Raw genomic sequence first — 27,516 nt, 5'->3', positions numbered from 1 at the left:
CAGCTTGTGTTCAGTTAATGGTTTGATAGATATTTCACAGAATGATAAAATGGAGAGAGAGAGAGGGAGAGGGAGGGAGAGGGGGAACTCTCAGTCATTGCAGATTGGCTCTGTACTGTGGGACTCCTTTGATTCTTAGCTGGGCTATTTATAACTCTGCTGCTGCTGCTGCTAAGTCGCTTCAGTTGTGTCCGACTCTGTACGACCCCATAGACAGCAGCCCACCAGGCTCCCCCGTCCCTGGGATTCTCCAGGCAAGAACACTGGAGTGGGTTGCCATTTCCTTCTCCAATGCATGAAGCTGAAAAGTGAAAGTGAAGTCACTCATTCGTGTCCTACTCTTAGCGACCCCATGGACTGCAGCCTACCAGGCTCCTCTGTCCATGAGATTTTCCAGGCAAGAGTACTGGAGTGGGTTGCCATTGCCTTCTCTGATTTATAACTCTACCATTGCTTTTACTTCTTAAGTGCTAGGCACTGAGACTAGCAAACAGGTAAAATCTTAAGATCCCCTCAAGTTTTTTATGAGTATGTGCATTGTCCCAGGCATGCACATGATTTTCCAAATTTCCCAGTGGACATGGGCACTTTTGAATTCTCTAATTTTCCAAAGAAACTCTTTCCTCTAGTTTATTTCTTGAGGACAACAAATTTTAGTTGTTCCATTGTTTGATTCAACTGTAATATTTTGCTCCAAGAAACTGTATGTTTTTATGTTGTTTGTTTACCTTAAACTATTTTTAAGAATCCCCATGACTTTTCTACACTGAGTGAGTTTTGATTTAGGCCAAAAAAAAAAAAAAAGATAAGCAACTTGAATCAGTCTTTTAGGAAGCCCCATATAGAATAAATAATTCTTTGATAATCAATTCTGCTCTGCTCCCTCTGTTTTCAAGAACCAGAGTTCTACATTAGAAACAAAAGGTACTATCTCCAAGCCATTATGATGAAGAGAAGGTAGGTAGGGCAACAGCAAGTAAAAGCACTACATTATTCTACCCTTTAAAGTTCCCTTTTTCTTGATTCAGCTATATACCTTTGACTATTTTCCAGAGTTCTAACAAAATTGGTCTACATATCTTGATTTTTCTTTTATGTTCTGGCAAGATGGCTTCTTGGAGTGTTCTACTCTGCTATTTTTACTGACATCTTCACTTTATTTATTTTTATTTTGTTTTATTTTTTAACTTTACAATATTGTATTGATTTTGCCTTATATCAACATGCATCTGCCACAGGTATACATGTGTTCCCCTTCCTGAACCCTCCTCCTTCCTCCCTCTCCATACCATCACTCTGGGTCATCCCAGTGCACCAGCCCCAAGCATTCAGTATTGTGCATCGAACCTGGACTGGCGACACGTTTCATATATGATATTATACATGTTTCAATGCCATTCTCCCAAATCACCCCACCCTCTCCCTCTCCCACAGAGTCCAAAAGACTGTTGTATACATCAGTGTCTCTTTTGCTGTCTCGTATACAGGGTTATTGTTACCATCTTTCTAAATTCCATATATATGCGTTAGTATACTGTATTGGTGTTTTTCTTTCTGGCTTACTTCACTCTGTATAATAGGCTCCAGTTTCATCCACCTCATTAGAACTGATTCAAATGTATTCTTTTTAATGGCTGAGTAATACTCCATTGTGTATATGTACCACTGCTTTCTTATCCATTCATCTGCTGATGGACATCTAGGTTGCTTCCATGTCCTGGCTATTATAAACAGTGCTGTGATGAACATTGGGGTACACATGTCTCTTTCCCTTCTGGCTTCCTCAGTGTGTATGCCCAGCAGTGGGATTGCTGGATCATAAGGCAGTTCTATTTCCAGTTTTTTAAGGAATCTGCACACTGTTCTCCATAGTGGCTGTACTATAAGTGATAGGCTTGCGAGAAACAAATTCTCTTAGTTTTCCTTCATATACCAATTTCTCTATTTCATATTTATCAATAAAGGGTATTTTCACTAGATATACATTTAAAAATATTTTCTACTTTTTCTATCTTATTATATATATATTTATGTTGTTGTTTAGTTGCTAAGTCATGTCTGACTCTTTGCTACCCCATGGACTGCAGGCCATCAAGCTCCTGTGTCCATTGCATTTCCCAGGCAAGAATACTGGAGTGGGTTGACATTTCTTTCTTCATATAATATATATTATATAATAAATATATTGTGTATATATAGATACACACACACATATATTTCACTTGACAAGTTTTTTCTTTGAGTACTTTTGGCTCCCATGGTTTCAAATGTAAATTCACTGTATTACACTGAATTCACTGTAAACTGGGATTCTCATATAAGAAATATATCCTTTCTTTTGGGGTGTTTTCAGAAACTTTTGTTTTTTAGTTTTCAGAAATTTAATTGTGATTTATTTCTGTGTGGATTTCCTTGAGTATAGTATTTGGGGTGTGTTCAGTTATTAAATCTCTAGACTGAAGTCATTTCCAAATATTGATTTGTCCTTAAGTTCACTGACTTCATCCTCTATAATCTATATTTTGCCATTGAGCCCAACCTGTGAGTTTTTATTTCAATTACTGTATTTTTCAGTTCTACTATTTCTGTTTGGTTATTTTTATTTAATTTATATTTTTTGAGAGATTTTCTATGTTTTATTTTGTTTCACTAAAATCCAGAGTTGTTTGTTGTAGCATTTTTATGAAAGCTGCTTTAAAATATTTGTAAGATAATTCCAACATCTGATTAAAATCAGTATTGATATCTATGGATTGTCTTTTGTCATTCATGCTGTCATTTTCCTGATTCTTGGTATAATGAATGATTTTCAAATGCATCCTTAATACTTTAGCCATTAGGATACTCTGTTTCTTATTTTTCTTGTTTTTATAGCAGGACATCCCCTTGGTGAGGTATAGCACACTGGCCTGGTGGTTGTGCATATTCAGATCCCTCTTAGATCTCACCAACTCTACTTCATCAAAAGTGAAGCACTTACCCATACTGTTGCATTGCTGATGGATAAGATGAAATTTCAGCTCCCTTTGAGTCAGCTGGATACCTTCCTGGTGAGAGAAGACACTAACTCATATATTATTGCCTTCTAGTTGAGATGTAATACCACTATCAACAAGGAAGGTGGAAGTGAAAAGATTACTCAACTGTTCTGTTGTTGCAGGTTGAAAGCAAAGCTTTTGTCTCCTTTTTGACCAGCTGACAGCTGGAGAAAATGGCAACTAGACCTTCCTCTCTCCTCATTTTTCTACTTCACTGATGTTAGTTGGTTGTGGAACCTCAGATATATACTGGATCCCAATTATACCAAAGGACTAGAGTATTGACTATTTCAATTTAAATAACTTTGTTCTGATCACTGACATCAAGTGTGTGTGTGTGGAAGCTCAGCTTGCCACTTGACTTATTGACATCACCATCAAGAATTGATCATTGCACCTTGAATAATTACAATGCCCCATGCTGTCTCTCTCTACTGCGCAATGAATTTTATATTATCTTGGGTATGGATCTGATGTTATATATGTATATTCATGTGTGTGTGTGTGTGTGAAACACTTATTACTCACAATAACATGTATATTGTGGTAGAGAAATACTTCCATAAAATTATCCTTCATTTGTCCTAATTTTGTCATCTAAATAACCAAAAATATCAACAGCTGAAATTTCAAATTTAGTCAATTAAAATATATATCTTAGGAGATCTCCATAATGCAAATATATTACTATAACTATATAGATAATGAATAAAATGAATTAAAACATTTATTACTTGCATATTATGGAAAATTCTTTAAAAACATCATGTACTATACAGCCACATGGGGGCAGTGAGAATCACTTCCCATATATTATTATGCACATTATATATTGAACACAAATACAGATAAAATCAAATGTGCATCATGCTGCACGGGCATAGCTGACTGCCTATATTACCATCACGGATGGTGAACTTTCCCTTTACTGTCAAATTAGTTTCAGGTATTAGATGTTATTAGTATCTCCAATAGTTCTGACTGGTCTAAAATTGAACTGCCTTTGGATATAAATCTGTATCACTGTTTTGTTGTGATGTGATATTCCAGTATTAATACAAAATTTTGATAAATATAAACTCAAGTGTCATTTGATTACTAAAGACTCTCCCGTTTACAAGGTCACATTATAGTGGAAATAAATGTAATCATGTAGATGTATAATATGATAATTTTAATTTTGGTCAAAGAGGACAAATGTAGAACATCTGGATTTTATGTTTTATAATTCCCATCAGTCAATTATAGTACAGTGATCTGAAAACAGATGCCACTGAAGTCAGGCAGATTTCTCCAGCACTGAGTATTAACATGTAGGAATTTTAGCAATATAGAGTGTCAATCAAAAAGTAAATTCTGTATGATATTTGTCATTGTGCTACTACATAACAATTTTTAAGAACAGTTAACCTGATATTGCATTATGCCATATCAGTGACTGATATGCATTATATATATAACCAATTTTATATCCTAGTAGCTACATTCCCTGGAGAGAAAGAATAGTTATGTTTTCAGTGATTTTTTTTTTTTTTTGGCCAGATGGCAATTAAACGGTCAGAGTTTTTGGATGACTACAGAAACATCTGTTCTCATTATCGTCCTGCTTTCAACAATTCAGCTTGTTAGTAGATGGAGAAAAGTCCCATGTCTATGAGTTGTCTTCCATAATTGAGACTGTTAGGATTACATTTTCTAGGAATAATGTAAGAGAATCGGTAGCACCCATATTAAAAATGTATAGATTCATTAGATACAATTTTCATACCACACTACAAATGCTCATTGAATTAAATCCCTTATGCAAAATGACAATTGATCATTTTACAGCCTATAGAATGTGAATGCTAAAGTATATGATATTCATTGTAAGCAAATTATATATTGCAACAGAGACTAAAAAAGCAGAGTTGTACTGCTGCTACCATTTACCAACTAAGTTCAGTGTAATAAAAGATGCAACTCTTGAGCTAAATAATTAAGAAAATAAGCAAAACGCTTCCCTTACGAGACAGTTCAAGATATAATTCTCAATATTTCAGTGACATAAGTACTAATAAAACAAACAAAAAAAAACCCTGCAATATTACTGGAGGATTTCATATTCTACCAAGATAGAATTATTCCTTCCAATCCCTGTACAATTAAAACACCCTTGCCACAAACAAGCATAAGAAGACTATGATAGATGGAAAAAAGAAAATCAGTCTAGAGACCTCTAAGCATGGTGAATAACACAATGATGAGTTCCATGGATTTTCTCATCCTTTATACATATTCTGATAAAGCATCACAGACTATAGCATGTACAGGACAACAATAACAATTCTAGATAGGAATAGGATAATATCTTCCTAATGGCACCCCACTCCAGTACTCTTGCCTGGAAAATTCCATGGACAGAGAAGCCTGGTAGGCTGCAGTCCATGGGGTTACTAGAGTCGGACATGACTGAGCGACTTCACTTTCACTTTTCACTTTCATGCATTGGAGAAGGAAATGGCAACCCACTCCAGTGTTCTTGCCTGGAGAGTCCCAGGGACAGGAAGGCCTGGTGGGCTGCTGTCTCAGGGGTCACACAGAGTCGGACACGACTGAAGTGACTTAGCAGCAGTAGCAGCAGCAAACCTAAGGTAGCTAAAGGTTGTTTTTCAAATAGAACATGAAGGGGATTAATCTCAAAGTAAAAATGAAATTTCTAATTACCAAAAATAGTGCTGAGAGTGAAGAGGAAAGGTATAAACTTTGAAAATATATCTACAGAGCATAAGAAGTATAAATGACTTGTACTCAGAATATATGTCAAATCACTTTTTAATATAAAGAACTGCATAGAAACTTGGTTAAAATTTTGAATGAGTATGCCACAAAAGAACATATTGACTAAATAAATATATATAAAAGGTATTAAATATCATAGTAATTAGAGATATGAAATTAAAATTAATACATTATATATCTACCAGAATGGCAGACTCACAACCAGTAGTTTGAAAATAATTTTACTAGATTTAACTAAAGATCTGAACAACAACAAATTATTTATATCTGAATGCAATATATTCATTTTCTATAAAGCTATGTGATGTTCCTCTTAAGTTGAACTCCTGAAACAAAGTTATTATTAAATGGGTTCTGATAAAACAGCTGTTATTAGAGCTAAAAATGACACCTTTACTTTGGATGCAATGCATGGCAGAAGTAAACTTTAAAATCATAAATATTTTCTTTCCTAAAGCAATTGCAACTGAATATCTGTAGCTTTCAATTAGTAATATAGTTTCAAAATAGAAAATCAGTCGATTGTACTGAACTAAAAGTATCATTTGCCTACAAGCTCTCCCTGAAAGCTTTTTTTTTTTTTTTTTTCAATAAAGGGTGCCATATATAATCAAATATCACAGTCAAGGGAAAAAGTATTTTAAATGCTTTTGTTAGCATTCTAACTATACATTTTCAAAAAGAATACAATATCAAGCTTTGTAGTAACATTTTTGTTTTCTCCCTCTCAGAACAGCACTGTCAAATTATAGTTAATGATCCATTTTAAATCCCTCAAATTATAGAGTGAATGAAATGAGTTAATGTGCTCCATTACTTTTTTTTAACATCTCTTAAGTATTTTTCAAAGTTTTTTAAAAAGAAAATATGCTTCAGTCATATCAAAACTTATGCTCAACTTTTCCAGACAAGGGAGAGAGTTTGTTTTTTTTTTTTAATTTTATTTCTTTTACAGAAGATTTGAAAGCATAGATTATACATATCTATAAACATATCACTTGTTTTACCTCATTTGAATAAAGTTTATGTCAAAGAAATAAATCAAAATATCACATTTTGGAAATTAAAATGTTTTATAATAGGAAGTGATGTTGAATTTTATATGATTCTTTCAATATTCACTCTACTTAATTAAATATTAGGTTTATCATAAGACAACACTTCTCTAGTTTCATAGTAATTTCTATTGCAGATGAGTAGGTCTTTTGGTACTTGCCTAACACTGTCTGCAATATGGCAGAATTATGCATTCATAGGTATCAATTCACATTTTAAGAAAATGTTTAAGAGAATAGGAGCTCACTCATGGTTCTTAGGAGCTTCCTTCGTCACTCAGACAGTAAAGAATCTGTCTGTAATGCATGATACCCAAGTTCAGACCCTGGGTTGGGAAAATCCCCTGGAGAAAGGCATGGCAACCCACTCCAATAGTCTTGTATGGAGAATTCCATGGACAGGGGACCCTAGTAGGCTACAGTGCATAGGGTCACAAAGAGTCAGACAGGAGTGAGTGGCTAACATTTTCACTTTTCATGGTCCTTAGACAGTAGGAAGCTTCTGGTAGAAGCTTCTTCCTGGAAATTTAACGGCAGTTGCTTGGGAATGTGACTTCCAAAATTACAGGGTGATACCCTTTATGTCTACAAGATATGAAGGTGGAAGAACTGATTAATAAAAGGTAACACTGAATATTGTCACCATGTCATATATAATAGCCACACAATAAGCAATTTTTTAGAACTATTTAGGATCATAAAGCATATACCTATGGTGTCCTTTCTTTATTTAATAAATTGTTACTGTCAGTAAATTTGGTGAGGTGATGGATGTGTTAATTAACTTGACTTTGATAATTATTTCACAGTGTGTGTGTATATATATATATATACATATACATATATATTAAATCATCATATTGTGCATCTTAAATTATGTTGTACAACCTAAATACCAACAAGTTTTATTTATCAAGCATACCTCAATAAAGCTAGACAAATAAAAATTAAGTGAATAAATAAAACAAACACCGTTGATTCTTATAAAAAATAAATATATATTTAAAAAGTGCTTACAATCTGACATTGCCTAGAACTAGCAAGGTATGTAACTGGAGTGATTTTAAAAAATGAAATACTTTTTGAAGTCTAGAAACAGAATTTTCAATAATGATTTAATGGAATTTTTCCCTTTTTTTCTGTGAATTAAAACTTGTGAAATATCTCTTATTTGAACAAAGCAGAAAACTTTTCTGAACTGTTTAAAAAAGAGACTAATATGTAGAATATTTTGGGGTTATTGTTAAGACAGTAAACTAAAGAAATTTAAGTATTCTCCTGCCATGAACATCTGGAAATCATACGTAAATCCTAACAAACATATTTTAAATTTGAATCTGATCTCACATTAAAGAAAAAGAAATTTTCGGTTTCCAGATATAAGGTGGAAGAATAGAATCTAGTGATGAAAGTAACTGACCTGAGGCTGCTCCTGTGTGAAGTCTCAGAGGATAGCAGTACACAGGACGAGAGGGTTCCATCCACATAAATACAGGACATTAGGCCTTGTGCACATGTAGGCAGAGGGTAGAAAATAAGATAGCTAAAGATAAGACTCCACTAGAAAATTACTAGAACTAATCAATGACTATAGTAAAGTTGCAGGATATAAAATCAACACACAGAAATCCCTTGCATTCCTATACACTAATAAGGAGAAAACAGAAAGAGAAATTAAGGAAACAATTCCATTCACCATTGCAACGGAAAGAATAAAATACTTAGGAATATATCTACCTAAAGAAACTAAAGACCTATATATAGAAAACTATAAAACACTGGTGAAATAAATCAAAGAGGACACTAATAGATGGAGAAATATACCATGTTCATGGATTGGAAGAATCAATATAGTGAAAATGAGTATGCTACCCAAAGCAATGTATAGATTCAATGCAATCCCTATCAAGCTACCAACGGTATTCTTCACAGAGCTAGAACAAATAATTTCACAATTTGTATGGAAATACAAAAAACCTCGAATAGCCAAAGCTATCTTGAGAAAGAAGAACGGAACTGGAGGAATCAACCTACCTGACTTCGGGCTCTACTACAAAGCCACAGTTATCAAGACAGTATGATACTAGCACAAAGACAGAAATATAGATCAGTGGAACAAAATAGAAAGCCCAGAGATAAATCCACGCACATATGGACACCTTATCTTTGACAAAGGAGGCAAGAATATACAATGGATTAAAGACAATCTCTTTAACAAGTGGTGCTGGGAAATCTGGTCAACCACTTGTAAAAGAATGAAACTAGAACACTTTCTAACACCATACACAAAAATAAACTCAAAATGGATTAAAGATCTCAATGTAAGACCAGAAACTATAAAACTCCTAGAAGAGAACGTAGGCAAAACACTCTCCGACATACATCACAGCAGGATCCTCTATGACCCACCTCCAAGAATATTGGAAATAAAAGCAAAAATAAGTGGGGAATAAAGCAATGAAAACAAAACTAACAAATATGTTGAGAGGACAGGAAAGAAAGAAAAAGAATAAATATGCAACATTAAATAGAGGTAGATAAAGAAGATTTATATACATTTAAGTTTAACTGTAAGGGGAAAAGAACAGTAGAAAAGCAAACAAAGGAATAAATGTAGAAAATATAATACTAGGTTTAAAAAAATAAAACTTAAAATTAAAGAGAAAAGGAAAAAACAAGGAATAAGAAAGAAAAAAAAAGTGGGGGAGAACTCCACATAACTGCAAAAGCTCAATGTAGAGGCAGAAGTTTATAACAAGAGTAAAAAATACAACTGAGAAAAAAATGCTCAAAAGCTTTGTTAGATTTCATAATGCCAATAAAATCAACAACTACAACGTGGGGTGGGGGAAGGAAAAGGGAAAAAAAAGAAAAACAATCGAAAAGAATCTACAAAACCAGTCAAAACATAACAATAATAAATATTTTTCTTGAGTCAAAAAAAAAAAATAAACAAATGGGACCTAATTAAACTTAAAAGCTTCTGCACAACAAAGAAAAGTATTAGCAAGATGAAAAGGCAGCCTTCAGAATGGGAGAAAATAATAGCAAATGAAGCAACTGACAAACAACTAATCTCAAAAATACACAAGCAACTCCTACAGCTCAACTCCAGAAAAATAAATGACCCAATCAAAAAATGGGCCAAAGAACTAAATAGACATTTCTCCAAAGAAGACATACAGAGGGCTAACAAACACATGAAAAGATGCTCAACATCACTCATTATCAGAGAAATGCAAATCAAAACCACTATGAGGTACCATTTCACGCCAGTCAGAATGGCTGCTATCCAAAAGTCTACAAGCAATAAATGCTGGAGAAGGTGTGGAGAAAAGGGAACCCTCTTACACTGTTAGTGGGAATGCAAACTAGTACAGCCACTATGGAGAACAGTGTGGAGATTCCTTAAAAAACTGGAAATAGAACTGCCTTATGTTCCAGCAATCCCACTGCTGGGCATACACACTGAGGAAACCAGAAGGGAAAGAGACACGTGTACCCCAGTGCTCATCACAGCACTGTTTATAATAGCCAGGACATGGAAGCAACCTAGATGTCCATCAGCAGATGAATGGATAAGAAAGCAGTGGTACATATACACAATGGAGTATTACTCAGCCATTAAAAAGAATACATTTGAATCAGTTCTAATGAGGTGGATGAAACTGGAGCCTATTATACAGAGTGAAGTAAGCCAAAAGGAAAAACACCAATACAGTATACTAACACATATATATGGAATTTAGAAAGATGGTAACAATAACCCTGTGTACGAGACAGCAAAAGAGACGCTAATGTATAGAACAGTCTTATGGACTCTATGGGAGAGGGAGAGGGTGGGAAAATTTGGGAGAATGGCATTGAAACATGTAAAATATCATGTATGAAATGAGTTGCCAGTCCAGGTTCGATGCATGAACTGGATGCTTGGGGCTAGTGCACTGGGACGACCCAGAGGGATGGTATGGGGAGGGAGGAGGGTTCAGGATGGGGAACACATGTATACCTGTGGTGGATTCATTTTGATATTTGGCAAAACTAATACAATTATGTAAAGTTTAAAAATAAAATTAAATTAAAAAAAAAGAAATATAAACACACACACACAAAAAAAGAAATCCTAAGAAGAGTGGGTAGATAGAGAAATGTGGAAACTATTACAAGCTTCTCTATATCTGCATGAGCTATTGGTGAAAAGAAATAAATAGGATTGTCAGTTCACACCAGACATGCCCTGGACATAAAAGTTGGTCACTGAGGTTTGAATTCCTAATATGTCTGATGAAAGCAAACCAAAACCTACTATGGAGATACACTCCAACTCAGAGATAAAATTTACCAGAATAGAAGATTAATGTTTTCCAATGCAAAGAAGTATAAAATTTCAAGTAGGATAAATGAATAAAAATTCACAGCTGAACATATCTTATTGAAACTCCTTAACTTTTATTTCTGCCTTATTGACTATGCCAAAGCCTTTGACTGTGTGGATCACAATAAACTGCAGAAAGTTCTGAAAGAGATGAGAATACCAAACCTCCCTCTTGAGAAATCTGTATGCAGGTCAGGAAGCAACAGTTAGAACTGGACATGGAATAGCAGACTGATTCCAAATAGGAAAAGGAGTACTTCAAGGCTGTATATTGTCACCCTGCTTATTTAAATTATATGCAGAGTACATCATGAGTAACACTGGGCTGGAGGAAGCACAAGCTGGAATCAAGGTTTTTGGGAGAAATATCAATAACCTCAGATATGCAGATAACATCACCCTTATGGCAGAAAGTGAAGAGGAACTAAAGAGCCTCTTGATGAAAGTGAAAGAGGAGAGTGAAAAAGCTGGCTTAAAGCTCAACATTCAGAAAACTAAGATCATGGCATCCAGTTCCATAACTTCATGGCTAGTAGATGGGGAAACACTGGAAACAGTGCCTGACTTTATTTTGGGGGGCTCCAAAATCACTGCAGCCATGAAAGTAAAAGACTCTTACTCCTTGGAAGGAAAGTTATGACCAACCTAGACAGCATATTAGAAAACAGAGACATCCTTTTGCCAACAAAGGTCCACCTAGTCAAGGCTATGATTTTTCCAGTAGTCATGTATGGATGTGAGAGTTGGACTATAAAGAAAGCTGAGCACCAAAGAATTGATGCTTTTGAACTGTGGTGTTAGAGAAGACTCTTGAGAGTCTGTTGCACTGCAAGGAGATCCAACCAGTCCATCCTATAGGAGATCAGTCCTGGGTGTTCATTGGAAAGACTGATGTTGAAGCTGAAACTTCAATACTTTGGCCATCTGATTCGAAAAGCTGACTCATTGGAAAAGACCCTGATGCTGGGAAAGATTGAGGGCAGGAGGAGAAGGGGACGACAGAGGATGAGATGGTTGGATGGCATCACAGACTCAATGTACATGAGTTTCAGTAAACTCTGGGAGTTGGTGATGGACAGGGAGGCCTGGCGTGCAGTGGTACATGTGGTCGCAAAGAGTCAGACATGACTGAGTGACTGAAATGAACAGAATTGAAAAATAATCATATAACAGGCAAGAGACAGAAAACCAGATAAAACACAGGCAAAAATTTTATCTAGAGAAAAAATTTTTGAGCATTATGAAGCCAAATATCTTTAAAATACTAAGATAGTCATCAAATCAAAAGAGAAAAGATCAAAATAAGGAGAAAAAATATACAAAAATAAATCCAAAACGATTAACAAAATGGCAATAGGAACAGACATATAAATATAAACAATTATCATAAATGTAAGCAGAGTAAGTCTCCAACCAAAAGACACAGACTGGATAATTGGATAGCAAAAAAAAAAAAAAGACCTGTATATAGGCTGCTTATAAGAGACTCACTTAAGATCTAGTGATGTATACATACTGAAAGTGAGAAAATGGAAAAATATATTCTACATAAAAGGAAATTAAAAGAAAGCAAGGGTTGTAGCACTTATATCAGACAACAGAGACTTTAAAATCCATACAGTTACAAGAGACAAATAGGACACTATATAATTATCAAAGAATCAATCCAAGAAGATACAACAATTGTAAATATATATGCACCCAACAGAGGAGCACCTCAGTATATGAGGCAAATGCTAACAAACATAAAAGGAGAAATTAACAGTAACAAAATAATAGTGGGGGACTTGAACACCACACTTACATCAATGGATAGGTCATCCAGACATAAAGTCAATAAGAACAGATGCCTTAAATGACACATTGGGCCAGATGAACTTAAATGATATTTATAAAGCATTCCACTCAAAAGCAACAGAAAACATATTCTTGTCAAGTGAACATGGAATATTCTCCAGGAGAAATTGCATGCGAGGCCACAAGGCAAGCCTCCATACATTTAAGAAGTTTGAATCATATCAAGTGTCTTTTCTGATCACAAACTATGAGATCAGAAATCAATTATAAGAAAAAAACCTGCAAAAATCATAAATATGAGCAGTTAAAAAAACATGTTACTAAACAGTCAATGGATCACTGAAAAAATCATACAGGAAATTAAAAAATATTAGAGACAAATTAGGACATAAACATGATGATGCAAAATCCATGGGATGCAACAAAAGCAATTCTAAGAGGGCATTTTAGAGAAACAGAAGCTTACCTCGGGAAGTAAGAAAAATCTTGCAGAACAAATCACCTAATCTTATGCCTAAAGCAATAAGGAAGAGCAAAAAAACCCTCAAAGTTAATAGAAGGGAAGAAATCATAAAGACCAGAGCAAAAATAGATGAAATACAGAATAAAAAAAATTATACCAGAGATCAATGAAACTAAAAGCTGGTTCTTTGAAAAAATAAGCAAAATTGATAAACCTTTAGCCAGACTCATCACAAAAGAAAGGGACTGGTTTCAAATCAATAAAATCAGAAATGATAAAGCTACAACTTAAATCACAGAAATACAAAGACTCATAGAAGACTACTGTGCGTGCTAAGTCACTTCAGTCCTGTCTGACTCTTTGTGACCCTATAGAACATGGCCTAACAAGGTCTTTTGTCCACAGAATTCTCCAGGAAAGAGTACTGGAGTGGATTGCTGTTTCCTACTCCAGGAGATCTTCCTAGTCCAGAAATTGAACCTACATCTCTTAAGTCTCCTTAATTGGCAGGCAACTTCTTTATCACTACCGCCACCTCGGAAGCCAAAAGACTACTAGATGCCAATCAAATGGACAATCTACAAGAAATTAAGAAATTCTTACAAAGTAACAATTTCCCAAGACTAAATCAGGAAGAAATAGAAAATATGTAGGGACCAATTATAAGTACTAAAATTTTGAATTTGTGATTAAATAACTAATAAGAAATAAATGTGCAAGATCAACTGGCTTAACACATGAATTCTAACAAACATTGAGAGAAGAGTTAACCACTATCCTTCTCAAACTATTCCAAAAAATTGCAGAGGAAGACATTTCTGAACTCATTCTATGAAGCCACCATCACTCAGATAACAAAACCGGACAAATACATATCACACAATAACAAAAAATTAGAGGACAATTTCAATTATGAACATGGATGCAAAAATCCTCAACAAACTACTAGCAAACCAATTCCAATAACACATTAAAAGGATCACATACCATGATCAGGGGAGTTTACCCCAGGAATGCAAGGAGTTTTTAATATCTGCAAGTCCATCAATGAGATACACTATATTAACAAACGGAAGAATAAAAACCACATGATCATCTCAATAGATGCAGAAGTTTTTGACAAAATTCATTACCCATTTATAGTATAAACTCTCCACAAAGTGGGCATAGAGAGAACCTTCTTCAACGTGAATGTTAGTTGTTCAGTCCTGTCCTACTTTTTGCGACCCCATGGACTGTAGCCCATTAGGCTCCTCTTTCCATGAAGGCCATATTTGAAAAACTCACAGCAAACATCATTCTCAACAGTGAAAAATGAAAGCATTTCTGCTAAGATCAGGAAGAAGACAAGGATGCCTATTATTACCACTTTTATTCAACATAGTTTTGAAAATCTTAGACACAGAAATCAGTAGGCTTCCCAGGTGGCACAGTGGTAAAGAATCGGCCAGCCAATGTAGGAGACATGAGTTTGATCTCTGAGTTGGGAAGATCCCCTGGAGGAAGAAAAAGCAACCCACTCCAATATTGTTGCCTGAAGATTCGCGTGGACAGAGGAGCCTGGCAGGCTTATATAGTCCATAGGGTCACAAAGAGTCAGATGTGCCTGAGCACAAACACACATGGACAAAGAAATCAGAGAAGAAAAAGAAATAAAAGGAGTCCAAATTGGAAAAAAAAAATGTAAAACTGTCACTGTTTGCAGATAACAAATGATAGTATACACAGAGAATCCTAAAGATGCTGCCCAAAACTACTAGAGCTCGTAAATGATTTAATAAACTTGCGGGGTAGGAAATGAACATACATGAATCTGTTGCATTCCTGTACACTGAAAGCAAAATGACAAAAAGAGAAATTAAGAAAACAATTCCATTTACCATCATATGAAAAAGAATAAAATACCTCAGATTAAACCTACCTACCAGTTTCCTACCAGTTAGAACTGGACATGGAACAACAGACTGGTTCCAAATCAGGAAAGGAGTACATGAAGGCTGTATATTGTTACCCTGTTTATTTAACTTATATGCAGAATACATCATGAGAAATGCTGGGCTGGATGAGGCACAAGCTGGAATCAAGACTGGTGGGAGAAATATCAATAACCTCAGATGTGATGACATCACCCTTATGGCAGAAAGTGAAGAAGAACTAAAGAGCCTCTTGATGAAAGTGAAAGAGGAGAGTGAAGAAGTTGGCTTAAAACTCAACATTCAGAAAACTAAGAACATGGCATCCACTCCCATCACTTCATGGCAAATAGATGGGGAAACAGTGTAAATAGATACAGACTTTATTTTCTTGGGCTCCTAAATCACTGAGATGGTGACTGAAGCCATGAAATTAAAAGATGCTTGTTCCTTAGAAGAAAAGCTATGGCCAAACTAGATGGCATATTAAAAAGCAGAGACATTATCCTGCCAACAAAGGTCCATCTAGTCAGAGCTATGGTTTTTCCTGTAATCATGTATGGATGTGAGAGTTGGACTATAAAGAAAGCTGAGCACCAAAGAATTGATGCTTTGGAACTGTGGTGTTGGAGAATGCTCTTGAGAGTCTCTTGGACTGCAAGGGGATCCAACTAGTCCATTCTAAAGGAAACCAGTCCTGAATATTCATTGGAAGGACTGATGCTGAAGCTGAAATCCCAATACTTTGGCCACCTGATGCGAACTGACTCACTGGAAAAGACCCTGATGCTGGGAAAGATTGAACGCAGGAGGAGAAGGGGACGACAGAGGATGAGATGTTTGGATGGCATCACCAACTCTATGAACATGAGTTTGGGATGGACAGGGAAGCCTAGTGTGCTGCAGTCCATGGGGTCACAAGGAGTTGCACACGACTGAGAGATTGAATGAATTGAACTGAAACCTACCTAAGGGGGCAAAAGCATATCCCTGGTTGCTCAGTGGTAAAGAATCCACCTGCAATGTAGGCATCTCAGGAGACACAGGTTCAGTTCATGGGTCGGGAAGATCCCCTGGAGGAGGACATGGCAACCCACTCTAGTATTCTTGTCTGGAGAACCCCATAGACAGGGGAGCCTCGCTGGCTACAGACCACAGAGTTGCAGAGTTGGACACCATTGAGCAACTGAGCAGGCAAGAGCTGAGAAAACAAAAAATAAAAATAAGAGAAATATAAGTAAAGGAATGAAACTTTTGCCTGAATTATTTCCTTACTTTCAAGGAAGAAAAAAATTGTAACCAATTTTGTGTTCTACTTAATTGAAATATCTTAATGTCTTTATGTTTTTGTCTCACTTAAATATAGAACAATTGTTCTTTGACATAAATATTATCCCTTTCTACACTAAAAGATCACTTATCAATAAGTATATATTGCTTTCATATGTTGCTCATTTATTTAGGAGAAGTGTCAGATTGTGTCTTGGTCTATAAAGGTAGTAAAAAATGCACTCTTCAGAAATTATTGCGTACCAGGTTTCATACTCATGGTGTGCTGGCATGCTTTGTTCATGTAAAATAGAACTAGTTTCTATTTTATTTCTTAACTGTCAGCAGGTGACAGTAATGTAAGAAAAATTTTAAGAAAAAGAACTTTCTTACTTCTTTTCTTGTAGGAGCCACAGTGATTACATATCATAGTGCAAAATTATATTAGTGGTATAAAATGTCACTCAACATTTAGCTGTAAACCACACAAGAGTTGGTGGGTCAACCCAGAGCCCAGAATTCATTTTCCTTTCTCCTTAGCAATGCAAGGATAAAAATATTAACTGTCACACAAATAAGAATGACAGAAGAAACTCTGATGTTATTTTTTGGTGATTAAAATTTCCCTTCTTAATAATCAATAGCCAGAAAAAGATAACAAAAAATAATGTATGTAAAAGTCCTTCTAATGCTCCATGAAACAACAGAGAATAACTTAGATTCTTAAAGGCAATAGAAAAGAGTTACTTATTTAGAATAGAAATATAGTCAAGTCGCTCAGTCATGCCTGACTCTTTGAGATCCCATGAATTGCAGCATTCCAGGCCTCCCTGTCCATCACCAACTCCCAGAGTTTACCCAAACTCATGTCCATCGAGTTGGTGATGCCATCCAGCCATCTCATCCTCTGTCCTCCCCTTCTCCTCCTGCCATCAATCCTTCCCAGCATCAGGGTCTTTTCCAATGAGTCAACTCTTCACATGAGGTGGCCAAAGTACCAGAGTTTCAGCTGCAGCATCAGTCCTTCAAATGAACACCCAGGACTGATCTCCTTTAGGATGGACTGGTTGGATCTCCTTGCAGTCCATGGGACTCTCAAGAGTCGTCTCCAACACCACACTTTAAAAGCATCAATTCTTTGGCACTCAGATTTCTTCACAGTCCAACTCTCACATCCATACATGACCACTGGAAAAACCATAGCCTTGACTAGATGGACCTTTGGTTTAGGCAGGGTTAATGTCCTTTACTTAAATACATATGTAAAAGAATCATTCACTTTTTTTGTTTGTTTGTTTGTTTTTAATTTTATTTTGTTTTTAAACTTTACAATATTGTATTAGTTTTGCCAAATATCGAAATGAATCTGCCACAGGTATACATGTGTTCCCCATCCTGAACCCTCCTCCCTCCTCCCTCCCCATACCATCCCTCTAGGTCGTCCCAGTGCACCAGCCCCAAGCATCCAGTATTGTGCATCGAACCTGGACTGGCAATTCATTTCATACAGGATATTATACATGTTTCAATGCTATTCTCCCAAATCTTCCCACCCTCTCCCTCTCCAACAGAGTCCATAAGACTGTTCTATACATCAGTGTCTCTTTAGCTGTCTCGTACATAGGGTTATTGTTACCATCTTTCTAAATTCCATATATATGCATTAGTATACTGTATTGGTGTTTTTCCTTCTGGCTTACTTCACTCTGTATAATAGGCTCCAGTTTCATCCACCTCATTAGAACTGATTCAAATGTTTTCTTTTTAATGGCTGAGTAATATTCCATTGTATATATGTACCACTGCTTTCTTATCCATTCATCTGCTGATGGACATCTAGGTTGCTTCCATGTCCTAGCTATTATAAACAGTGCTGTGATGAGCATTGGGGTACCCGTGTCTCTTTCCCTTCTGGCTTCCTCAGTGTGTATGCCCAGCAGTGGGATTGCTGGAACATAAGGCAGTTCTATTTCCAGTTTTTTAAGGAATCTCCACACTGTTCTCCATAGTGGCTGTACTAGTTTGCATTCCCACTAACAGTGTAAGAGGGTTCCCTTTTCTCCACACCTTCTCCAGCATTTATTGCTTGTAGACTTTTGGATAGCAGCCATTCTGACTGGCGTGAAATGGTACCTCATAGTGGTTTTGATTTGCATTTCTCTGATAATGAGTGATGTTGAGCATCTTTTCATGTGTTTGTTAGCCCTCTGTATGTCTTCTTTGGAGAAATGTCTATTTAGTTCTTTGGCCCATTTTTTGATTGGGTCATTTATTTTTCTGGAGTTGAGCTGTAGGAGTTGCTTGTGTATTTTTGAGATTAGTTGTTTGTCAGTTGCTTCATTTGCTATTATTTTCTCCCATTCTGAAGGCTGCCTTTTCATCTTGCTAATACTTTTCTTTGTTGTGCAGAAGCTTTTAAGTTTAATTAGGTTCCATTTGTTTATTTTTCCTTTTATTTCCAATATTCTGGGAGGTGGGTCATAGAGGATCCTGCTGTGATGTGTGTCAGAGAATGTTTTGCCTATGTTCTCTTCTAGGAGTTTTATAGTTTCTGGTCTTACTTTTAGATCTTTAATCCATTTTGAGTTTATTTTTGTGTGTGATGATAGAAAGTGCTCTATTTTCATTCTTTTACAAGTGGTTGACCAGATTTCCCAGCACCACTTGTTAAAGAGATTGTCTTTAATCCATTGTATATTCTTGCCTCCTTTGTCAAAGATAAGGTGTCCAAAAAAAAAAAAAAAAGATAAGGTGTCCATATGTGCGTGGATTTATCTCTGGGCTTTCTATTTTGTTCCACTGATCTATATTTCTGTCTTTGTGCCAGTACCATACTGTCTTGATAACTGTGGCTTTGTAGTAGAGCCTGAAGTCAGGTAGGTTGATTCCTCCAGTTCCATTCTTCTTTCTCAAGATAGCTTTGGCTATTCGAGGTTTTTTGTATTTCCATACAAATTGTAAAATTATTTGTTCTAGCTCTGTGAAGAATACCGTTGGTAGCTTGATAGGGATTGCATTGAATCTATACATTGCTTTGGGTAGCATACTCATTTTCACTATATTGATTCTTCCAATCCATGAACATGGTATATTTCTCCATCTATTAGTGTCCTCTTTGATTTATTTCACCAGTGTTTTATAGTTTTCTATATATAGGTCTTTAGTTTCTTTAGGTAGATACATTCCTAAGTATTTTATTCTTTCTGTTGCAATGGTGAATGGAATTGTTTCCTTAATTTCTCTTTCTGTTTTCTCCTTATTAGTGTATAGGAATGCAAGGGATTTCTGTGTGTTGGTTTTATATCCTGCAACTTTACTATATTCATTGATTAGCTCTAGTAATTTTCTGGTGGAGTCTTTAGGGTTTTCTATGTAGAGGATCATGTCATCTGCAAATAGTGAGAGTTTTACTTCTTCTTTTCCAATTTGGATTCCTTTTATTTCTTTTTCTGCTCTGATTGCTGTGGCCTAAACTTCCAAAACTATGTTGAATAGTAATGGTGAAAGTGGGCACCCTTGTCTTGTTCCTGACTTTAGAGGAAATGCTTTCAATTTTTCACCATTGAGGATGTTTGCTGTGGGTTTGTCATATATAGCTTTTATTATGTTGAGGTATGTTCCTTCTATTCCTGCTTTCTGGAGAGGTTTTATCATAAATGGGTGTTGAATTTTGTCAAAGGCTTTCTCTGCATCTATTGAGATAATCATATGGTTTTTATTTTTCAATTTGTTAATGTGGTATATTACATTGATTGATTTGCAGATATTGAAGAATTCTTGCATCCCTGGGATAAAGCCTACTTAGTCATGGCGTATGATCTTTTTAATGTGTTGTTGGATTCTGATTGCTAGAATTTTGTTAAGGATTTTTGCATCTATGTTCATCAGTGATATTGGCCTGTAGTTTTCTTTTTTTGTGGGATCTTTGTCAGGTTTTGGTATTAGGGTGATGGTGGCCTCATAGAATGAATTTGGAAGTTTACCTTCCTCTGCAATTTTCTGGAAGAGTTTGAGCAGGATAGGTCTTAGCTCTTCTCTAAATTTTTGGTAGAATTCAGCTGTGAAGCTGTCTGGACCTGGGCTTTTGTTTGCTGGAAGATTTTTGATTACAGTTTCAATTTCCGTGCTTGTGATGGGTCTGTTAAGATTTTCTATGTCTTCCTGGTCCAGTTTTGGAAAGTTGTACTTTTCTAAGAATTTGTCCATTTCTTCCACGTTGTCGATTTTATTGGCATATAATTGTTGATAGTAGTCTCTTATGATCCTTTGTATTTCCGTGTTGTCTGTTGTGATCTCTCCATTTTCATTTCTAATTTTATTGATTTGATTTTTCTCCCTTTGTTTCTTGATGAGTCTGCCTAATGGTTTGTCAACTTTATTTATCCTTTCAAAGATCCAGCTTTTGGCTTTGTTGATTTTTGCTATGGTCTCTTTTGTTTCTGTTGCATTTATTTCTGCCCTAATTTTTAAGATTTCTTTCCTTCTACTAACCCTGGGGTTCTTCATTTCTTCCTTTTCTAGTTGCTTTAGGTGTAGAGTTAGGTTATTTATTTTACTTTTTTCTTGTTTCCAGAGGTATGCCTGTTTGCTATGAACTTTCCCCTTAAGACTGCTTTTACAGTGTCCCACAGGTTTTGGGTTGCTGTGTTTTCATTTTCATTCGTTTCTATGCAAATTTTGATTTCTTTTTTTATTTCTTCTGTGATTTGTTGGTTATTCAGCAGGGTGTTGTTCAGCCTCCATATGTTGGAATTTTTAATAGTTTTTCTCCTGTAGTTGAGATGTAATCTTACTGCATTGTGGTCAGAAAAGATGCTTGGAATGATTTCAATTTTTTTGAATTTACCAAAGCTAGATTTATGGCCCAGATGTGATCTATCCTGGAGAAGGTTACATGTGCACTTGAGAAAAAGGTGAAATTCGTTGTTTTGGGATGATATGTCCTATAGATACCAATTCACTTTGTACCAAAATTTTCACCTCTGTAATTCTAGTCTTTAGCCTTCTTCCAGCTGTTACCTCTGCTAAACTGACACAGATACTTGGAATGAGCAAGTTATATTAATATAGAAATAATACTTTATTAAATTTTGATGCATTATTTTTAATTACAATTAAATAAAAGAATATTTTTCTCTTTTTCATTTGAGGCCATGACCTTACTATGTCCCATTCCTTTTTCTAAGTCACAATACACTTACACAAAGTAATAATATAATATATATATAATATATAATAATATAATATATATATATAATAATATATATCCTTCTTGCCCCACACTTCCTTTATGATTTCTTTCTCTGCTAGCCAAGATATAAGAATAGAAAAAGATAAACATGGATAGCTTTCAGTAATGTAAAAAGTATTTTAACTACAAGTGGAAATTAATCTATTGAAATAAATTATTTACATTAGTCTAATTTTTCCAATTCACAGATATCATAACCTCCCTTGAGATAGAGAACTTAATGTGAGTGATCTACCTATACACTCATTTGTTTCCCATAAGCTTACTTTTCTCAAGAATATTTTTGTATGTATATAGTTCTAATAACATTTATTGTGGTTCAAGTTTCAGAGAATTACTCTAAGCTAATAGTACAGTCTAAGCTATTACATTAAAATTTTAATTGTACAATTTGATACTGTTATTTTGTCAAAATGTATGTTGCAACATAATTGTCCAAAATATTACTTTTAATGTTTAATTATTTCATGTACCATTTATTTTTGCAAATATGCTAAATAGATATATAATCAGAGTATGTACTACTATGTACCCTGCTTTGGCACTCAGTATTTTTCTAAAAATCTTTCAACCCTGCCACATAATCTGGATGATTATTTTAATGATCCTTTAGTTGTCCACTGATTTTTGACATAACTTTGATTGTCTCCTGGTGGCCCCAGCTATGATATAATTCATACTTGGTGATTTAGCACCACATTACAGTACCTCTGTGTTCACAGATTAAATATCATCATACTTCCCTATTTGTTGTTGTTTGGTCGCTAGATCAAGTCTGCCTCTTTGCGACAACATGGGCTGCAGCATGCCAGGCCTCCTTGTCCTTCATTATCTTCCAGAGTTTGCCCAAATCGATGGCAATTGAGTCAGTGATGCCAACCGACTATCTTGTCCTCTGCCACACACTTATCCTTCTGCCTTCAATCTTTCCCAGCATCAGGGTCTTTTCCAGTGAGTCAGCTCATCACATCAGGTAGCCAAAGTATCTGAGCTTCACCTTCAGCATCAGTCCTTCTAATGAATATTTAGGATTGTTTTCCTTTAGGACTGACTGGATTGACCTCCTTGCTGCCCAAGGGACTCTCAAGAGTCTTCTCCAGCACTGCAATTCAAAAGCATCAATTTTTTGGCACTTGGCCAACTTTATGGTCCAACTGTCACATCCATAATGACTACTGAAAAACCTGTAGTTTTGACTATATGGACCTTATCAGCAAAGTGATGTTTGTGCTTTTTAAACACTGCCTAGGTATGTCATAGCTTTTCTTCCAAGGAGCAAGCATCTTTTAATTTCATGGATGCAATCACCATCTGCAGTGATTTTGGAGCCCAAGGGGAAAAAAAAGTTGTCACTGCTTCCATTTTTTTCCCATCTATTTGCCACAAACTGATGGGACCAGATGCCATGATCTTAGTTTTTTGAATGTTGAGTTTGAAGCCAGCTTTTTCACTCTCCTCTTTTACCTTCATCAAGAGGCTCTTTAGTTCCTCTTTGCTTTTTTCCATTATAGTGGTATCATCTGTATATGTGAGGTTGTTCATGTTACTCTACACCATCTTGATTCCAGCCTTTGATAGTTCCCCATGACTTCAGGTTATTTAGACAATGCATTCATTCTGATTCTGCTGTCTTCAATTCTGTCAGTCTACACTCAGCCACTTACATTGGTTCCTTCCTATGCCCTATCACCAGAAAAAATCTGGAGAAATGCCTAGGTTCTTTCTTCCTAAAAAGTCAATGACTTGCCACAGAGTTGCAGATAGTAAGAAAGAACAAAGTCTTTCTCTCTCTTCTTACATGTAAAAAAAATTCTGGAGCTTTTTGTGTATCCAACTTGGGCTACTCTGCCTATGGGATTTTCCTGGCAAGAATATTGGAATGGGTTGCCATGCATTCCTCCAGGGAATCTTCCAGACCCAGGGATCAAATCTGGGACTCCTGCATCTTCTGTGCTGTAGGTATGCTCTTTACCTGATGAGCCATTGGGAAGCCCAGGTGCTTTTTCTTACTTTCTAGATTTTGACATGAGCAAGATAAGAGTGGAGTTAGCTGAGAGGAACTTTATGACAAGGATGGATAGATATATAACTGTCAACTGGTAGAAACTAAAAAAAAAAAAAAATCATTTAGACTAATTTACGGGGACTTTTAATGTCTTAGCCAAGTTGTATTGCAATTCTAACTTCATAAAAGTCTGTGACATCTGTGACCTGTGGCAATTGTGTCACTGCAGCAACCATAAGAAAAGACACATGACCTTTCATCCCCTTCATAAAGCTGTATTGAGAAATGAAAGCATTCACTTAAATTTGATACACAGATATAAAGTTTAACTGTCTAATAAACCAATAAAATCAGTATTTGTCATAAATTTCTTCATCATTGGAAGATTAAACTTGTCACAGATATTTCATTAGGGGATAAGGTCCGCAATACATTAGTCCCATTGTTTTATTTCTTAATCTTACTTTCCAAGTAGTGCTTTTTTTTTTTTTTTTCCAAGAAGTAATTCAGACTTTAACCATAAGGCCAAAGAGATCAAGCAATATTTCTTTTTTTTTTCTCGGTTGCAGAAAGTTCATTGACATTTATACATTTTAAAATATTACTCACCTTGCAATATCATTTAATAACAGTAAATCAAAGTACAGTTAGAAAGAGTGGGTTTATTTATAAGCTAGTGGTAGTAAACATATGTCCTTGAGAACATATTTTCAAAGGCCACCAATTACCAATCACTTTCAAAATTGCCTCGTACTATAATAATATGCCAAAACTTAATTTTGTTATTAAGATATTTCTAAAAAAAAGTAAATAGAAGTGAAAATGTGGAAGTGTCAGTCACATAGTCGTGTCCAACTCTTTGTGACCCCATGGACTGAAGCCCACCAGGCTCCTCTGTCCATGAGATTCTCCAGGCAAGAATACTGGCATGGGCTGACATTCCCTTCTCCAAAATAGAAGTGGACTGGAAATATTTTTAATTACATTTTTAAAATATTCACTGTGTTACTTATATTCTAAAACAGAAATAATCCTAGGGGAAGATTTAGAAACACCACATTTTGTAATTGCCAATCTCTTTTGGAATTGATACAAAATCAACAATATAATACCTGTAAGCAAGTCATTCATTGGTTTAACAAATACTTTTTGAATGATATTGTGCAACAGGTTCTGTTCTAGGTGCTATAAAGCAATAACAAACATGATAGATAGGGCTATGATCTCATTTATTTAAAGTAGACAATAAAGAAATTTATAGATAAATAAAATTGATCAGATTATAAACTTTCAATTATAGCTAATGTAAAGTAAGTCCCTACAATATTCAGCTGAATGTCATAGGGACTTTTAAGCAAGCAGATGTATAATAGTGATGTAAAGTATGATTACTCTAATTGCACAGATGAAAAAACAGAGGTATAGATATACTAAAAATATCAAGATGCTAACAAGCAATTGAGTCCTTTTTAAAACCTTCTCTTGTTTCTCCAAAACCCATAGGTGCTCTTTCTCTTAATGTTGTTCATGGCTGCACTCCCCAAAATTATAACCTTCTTTAAAGAAGATTAGCTGCCAGTTAGATGGGACAGCTAGTTCTATACCTGTTAATGGATTGAGGCCTTTAGAAGTGGCCTATAAAAAAATTAAAATGGTTAGCATTTGTAGCAGCTGTAAGAAGTTTTGTTGAAAAATTCCCTAAATTGCAAGAAATGAAACACCTTTTTCTCTATGGTCATTCAATACCCTTAAAGGTTGCTCATATCTGGATAATAGAAAGATAATAGGCTTAAAAAAGAATAATCTGGCCCAAAATACTGTCATTTGCTCCATAGAAGTTGTATAGGTAGCCCTCTATGAGCAAACCACATCACACCTTAGATCAGTGGTTAATTAACCATCTGAGTGATCCCCAGTAAAAACTAAAACTTACTTGCCCCCACCAAAAATTGTAAGTGCCCTTGATAACCTACTTTATGGAATATTAGTAGATTTCTGGCTCTACTATATGTATTATACAAAAAGGAGAAAGTCTAATTGCTAGTTCAGTTCAGTTCAGTTCAGTCACTCAGTAGTGTCTGACTCTTTGTGACCCCATGGACTGCAGCACGCCAGGCCTCCCTGTCCATCACCAACTTCCAGAGTTTACTCAAACTCATGTCCATTGAGTCGGTGATGCCATCCAACTATCTTGCCCTCTGTCATCCCTTTCTCCTGCCCTCAATCTTTCCCAGCATCAGGGTCTTTTCAAATGAGTCAGCTCTTTGCATCAGGTGGCCAAAGTAATAATTGCTATCCTTTTCTTAATTACATCCGTGTGAGTCAGAGTTCATATAAATGAGAAAAGCACTGCTAACAAATAGGTAAACACCCATGATTTTAATGGTACATGAGAAGTGATGACTGAAATATAATTCTGATCTTGAATTTACTGTATGGAAAATTGTAACAGAATAGCCAATAAAGTATATACAAGAATTTATAATAAACTAAGGACATATAAAGGTAAGTAAATTCAGTAATTCTACATAATTTTCAAGTTCACCATTGAATAATCCACCAATTAATGCAAACACTAGGTCAAGAAATAAACAACAAAACTACCCTGATTACTTATGCCATCATCACTTTCTAATTGCTTCATTTTATAGAAATCAGTCACAAAAAATACAGTCAGAACAAAAACCTGTTAAAAAGTTTACATAATTTTATATATGTATGTGTATATATATATATACACATATAAACACATGTACACATATACATATATATAATAAGTTTCACTTCACTCACAGTCCTTTTCACTTTAGATTTTTTTTTAAAGTAAGATTGACCCCAAACTGACATATTGAATGTCTAGATGCCATGGAGTTGAAGAAAATATACACATAAAATAGCTTAATTTTAGTAATTTTTTTTTCTTAAGCAGAAAGAAAACAAACTTTTTCATATTGACTTACCTGATTTTTCTAGTCCAGAAATAACTGCACATCTACCAGACACAAGAGAAAAGGAATGCTTTTCTTTCATATATCTGTTTATTGTAGACTTTAACTATGTTAAAAGACCTTTCAAATCTCAAACAGAGTGAAGCAAACAAAACATTGGTGCTGAGTTCATTAGCATTTAATGAATAACAAATTAGCTTGCCTGGGCTAGTAATCTGAATTAGTTTTCCTCCTGAGTTTTTCATTTATGTTATCTTCTTTCATGCAAATTAAGGAACTACACAAACACAATTAGATGTGGCAGCAATCTCTGTAGCAAGTAACAGGAAATGGGCTTTGCAAAATAAATTACAGATATATTTCCTCTTATAGCGCAATAATCAAATACTACATTTCAGGCACATTTCAGACTTTTTTCATTTCACCATCTCCTATGAATTAGAAAGTAGGTTAATACAAAGTAAATGTTTTTAAGAACATGAATTAAGTTGCTTTCCCTGGTCTATTTTTCCTTACAAATAGCTGATTTCATGAAGTCTTGGGGAAGAGGCGTGTTAAAAGTATTGCTGCTGAACATGGTTGCCCTCTTCCTGTAATTCACACGTTCACCAAGCCCAGGCT

The 27,516-nt window shown here is 35.3% G+C and overlaps 1 long non-coding RNA gene across 1 annotated transcript; it reads right to left on the bottom strand.

Moving 5' to 3' along the window:
- Positions 1–2,978: 2,978 nt before the first annotated feature.
- Positions 2,979–27,015, bottom strand: LOC139186246 (uncharacterized). The gene is made up of 3 exons (XR_011569812.1): positions 26,908–27,015; positions 16,391–16,623; positions 2,979–3,047 (listed from the first exon to the last, which is right to left on the bottom strand). It is a non-coding gene; the product is annotated as an uncharacterized lncRNA (long non-coding RNA).
- Positions 27,016–27,516: the final 501 nt, after the last annotated feature.

The sequence above is a fragment of the Bos indicus genome, chromosome 2 (assembly GCF_029378745.1).
Source record: "Bos indicus isolate NIAB-ARS_2022 breed Sahiwal x Tharparkar chromosome 2, NIAB-ARS_B.indTharparkar_mat_pri_1.0, whole genome shotgun sequence".
Classification (NCBI taxonomy): Eukaryota; Metazoa; Chordata; class Mammalia; order Artiodactyla; family Bovidae; genus Bos; species Bos indicus.
Note: the sequence above shows the minus strand (reverse complement) of the source record. Positions and strands in the feature narration are given on the sequence as shown.